This window comes from Triticum dicoccoides, chromosome 5B (genome assembly GCF_002162155.2).
Source record: "Triticum dicoccoides isolate Atlit2015 ecotype Zavitan chromosome 5B, WEW_v2.0, whole genome shotgun sequence".
Lineage (NCBI taxonomy): Eukaryota > Viridiplantae > Streptophyta > Magnoliopsida > Poales > Poaceae > Triticum > Triticum dicoccoides.
Window position 1 is genome coordinate 708,265,909 of NC_041389.1, and position 3,968 is coordinate 708,269,876.

At 51.1% G+C, this 3,968-nt stretch overlaps 1 pseudogene; it reads right to left on the minus strand.

Moving 5' to 3' along the window:
• LOC119310661 overlaps positions 1-187 on the minus strand; it is a 2,615-nt pseudogene extending 2,428 nt beyond the window's left edge.
• Positions 188-3,968: the final 3,781 nt, after the last annotated feature.

A 3,968-nucleotide genomic window follows, 5' to 3' on the forward strand; every position in this document is an offset into this window, starting at 1 on the left:
CGCCAGCGAGCGCCGCCGGGCTTCGGCCGCGTGGTGCTGGCGGCGGCGGGCCTGCCCCTCCCCCCATGCGCGGCTCCCTCCTGCTCGGACGGTGGTGGCCTGTGGCGGTGCTCCTCAGCCGGCATCGGTGCGGCCCGTCGGTGGTGGTGCCGCGGGCCCGGTGGCTCTCGATGCGGCCGTTGGCCATGGGGCGGCGCAGTGGCGCTGCCGCTGGCGGCGCCCGCCCAGCCCAAATCTGGGCCCTTTTGGGCCCATCTGGGTTGGCGCGGGCCGGTGGCTTGGTGCTCGGCGGCGACGTTCCTTGGTGATGGTGTGGTGGCGGCTGTCTCGGGCGGTGAGGACTTCATTGGCCGGCGTGCTGCAGCGTGGTGACAGGACTGTCCGGGTCCATGTGGGCCCGGCCGGGCCATCGAGGCCTGGCAAGTCCTCGTCGCCGCGTCCGGTCGGCTCCGCTGTGGCGGTGGAGGTTGTCCCCTCCTTCCAGTCGAGTGGTGGTCGCTCCCATGGCTGGTGTCTCCTCTTCCCCTCCAAGCCTTGACAGCTCCAGTGAAGCGGGGAGGGTTGTTCGGTAATCGTGGTGGCACAAGCTGGTGGGTGGCTGAGGAGGTGGTGCATTTCAAAATGCCTGAGCTGGTGGTGGTGGTGGTTGTGGATCGGGAGAAATCCCTGTCGGCCTGGCCGGCGCCGATGCGATGACGCCTGCGGGCGCCGTCGGACCTTCCCGAGGGGCATCCGGTACACCCCTTCCCCACTATCCCTCGCGTACCGGGGGAAACCCTAGAACTTGTTCGGGCAACAGCGGTGGCATCGTCACACTCCCTCTTGAGGGTGTTGCTTGGGGCGCGGCGCTTCGGGATGCTGGGAGCGTGGTGGTACTTCTTTGGAGGGTGCAGCGGTTGCCGGACTTCCCTTCTTCGTTGATCTGCCGTTGTCAGCATTTATTTCTCTTTCTTCTTCTTGTTTTTCTTTTGGGCTTATCTGTGTTGCGGCCCCAGCAAGTTGGATGTATCGGATGTTTGCTTTATAATATAAAGCGGGGGGAAACCCTTTTTCGTTACAACTGCGCACACATGCCCGGAGACCTGACATCCGACGGTCAGGCGGAATGCAACTGTTGCATTAGACAGAGCCGACGTGTTGCCACGGACCACGCGATATACGGTGCGTACATGAAGGGAGTGAAGGCTAAGGCGTGGCAGAGGCAGACGATGGTCGATCTGCTGAAGGAAATATGCCCTAGAGGCAACAATAAAGTTGTTATTTTATATTTCCTTATTCATGATAAATGTTTATTATTCATGCTAGATTTGTATTTACCGAAAACTTGATACATGTGTGGATACATAGACAAAATATTGTGTCCCTAGTATGCCTCTACTAGATTAACTCATTAATCAAAGATGGTTAAGTTTTCTGACCATAGACATGTGTTGTCATTTGATGAACGGGATCACATCATTAGGAGAATGATGTGATGGACAAGACCCATCCGTTAGCATAGCATATTGATCGTCCAGTTGTATTGCTATTGCTTTCTTCATGTCAAATACATATTTCTTCGACTATGAGATTATGCAACTCCCGGATACCGGAGGAATGCCTTATGTGCTATCAAACGTCACAAGTAACTGGGTGATTATAAAGATGATCCATAGGTATCTTCGAAGGTGTTTGTTGGGTTAGCATAGATGAAGATTAGGATTTTTCACTCCGAGTATCATAGAGGTATCTCTGGGCCCTCTCAGTAATACACATCATAAGAAGCCTTGCAAGCAAAGTGACTAATGAGTTAGTTGCAGGATGATGTATTACAGAACGAGTAAAGAGACTTGCCGGTAACGAGATTGAACTAGGTATGAAGATACCGACGATCGAATCTCGGGCAAGTAACAATCCAATGACAAAGGGAATAACATATGTTGTCATAATGGTTCGACCGATAAAGATCTTCGTAGAATATGTGGGAGCCAATATGGGCATCTAGGTTCCGCTATTGGTTATTGACCGGGGAGGTGTCTCGGTCATGTCTACACAGTTCTCGAACCCGTAGGGTCCGCACGCTTAACGTTCGATTACGATATTATATTATATGAGTTATGTGACTTGGTGACCGAATGTTCTTCGGAATCCTAGATGAGATCGCGGACATGACGAGAAGTCTCGAAATGGTCATGAGGGAAAGATTGATATATAGGATGATAGTATTTGGACACCGGAAGTGTTCCGGAGGGTACCGGGTACATATCGGAGTACCGTAGGGGTTACCGGAACCCCCGGGGAGAAGATATGGGCCATATGGGCCATAAGAGGGGAGCACACCAGCCCACAAGGGGTGGCCCCCCCCCATGGAAGGAGGCTGAGTGGGGAAGGGAAAGAGGGGGTTCGTCCCCCCCTGATATGTCTCCAACGTATCTATAATTTTTGATTGTGCCATGCTATTATATTATCTGTTTTGGATGTTTTATATGCATTAATATGCTATTTTATATTATTTTTTGGACTAACCTATTAACCTAGAGCCCAGTGTCAGTTCCTGTTTTCCCCTGTTTTTGAGTTTCGCAGAAAAGGAATACCAAACGGAGTCCAAATGGAATGAAACCTTCGCGATGATTTTTCTTGGACTAGAAGATAACCAGGATACTTGGAGATGAAGTCGGAAGAGCCATGAGGCGGCCACAAGGACGGAGGGCGCGCCCAGGGGGTAGGACTCGCCCCCCACCCTTGTGGGCCCCTCGTGCACCTCCTGACCTAATTCTTTCGCCTATATATATTCCCATATATCCCCAAACCAACAGAGGCATCCACGAAAATACTTTTCCGCTGCCGCAACCCTCTATAACCGTGAGATCCCATCTAGGGGCCTTTTCCATCATCCTGCCGGAGGAGGATTCAATCATGGAGGGATTCTACATCAACACCATTTCCCTTTTGATGAAATGTGAGTAGTTTACCACAGACCTACGGATCCATAGCTAGTAGCTAGATGGCTTCTTCTCTCTCTTTGATTCTCAATACCATGTTCTCCTCGATGTCCTTGGAGATCTATTCGATGTAATAACTTTTTGCGGTGTGTTTGCTGAGATCCTATGAATTGTGGATTTATGATCAGCTTATCTATGAATATTACTTGAATCTTCCACTACTAGGAAAAACCTATACACATGAGCTTACTAGTAGCGCTTTTTAAAAGGCACCCCTGCTACTAATTATCAGTAACGCTTGGCCGTAGAGAGCGCTGCTACTATGGACTTACCAGTAGCACTGTAGTTATAAAACACGCTACTACTATAATTGCCAGACCGTTACCGGTAGGCCAGGCATACTAGTAGCTCTTGTGTGCAAAAAGCGCTACTGCTATGGTTATTAGTAGTAGTGGTGTTTAGGATCCAGCGCTACTACTACGGGCACCTTATACACACTCCGGCCCGCGCGCGTCCTCACTCTCCCCCTCACACTCTCACTCGCCTCCGCCGAGCGACGTCGCCACCGTCGCCCCCAAGGTACATGTTGCCGTCCCCCGCGCGCCGCCGTCCCCGCACCGATCCTCCCCTGTCAGCCGTCCTCACCCATGCCGGCCACCCTCCCCTGTGCCAGCCGCCTCTCCCGCTAGCCGCCCTCCCGCGCCGGTCCTCCTCCCCCGCCGCCCACCCAGCGCCGGCCGTCCTCCACCGAGAGGTACTCCTCCTCCCTCCTTCCTCCTCCTCCCTAGTTTATTTTGAACCCTAGCTAGTTAAAAAATGTAGGTTAAATCTAAGAATATTGTAGTAGGTTCTGATCTTAGGTGTTTAATCTTAGAATAATGTAGTATGAACCCTAACTAGTTATGATCGAACCATGTTCAAAATGTAGGCTTTTAATTAGGTGTAGTTAATATAACTTAGGTATTTTAGGTGTTTAATCTTAGAATAATGTAGTATGAACCCTAGTTATGATCGAACCATGTTCAAAATGTAGGTTTTTAATTATGT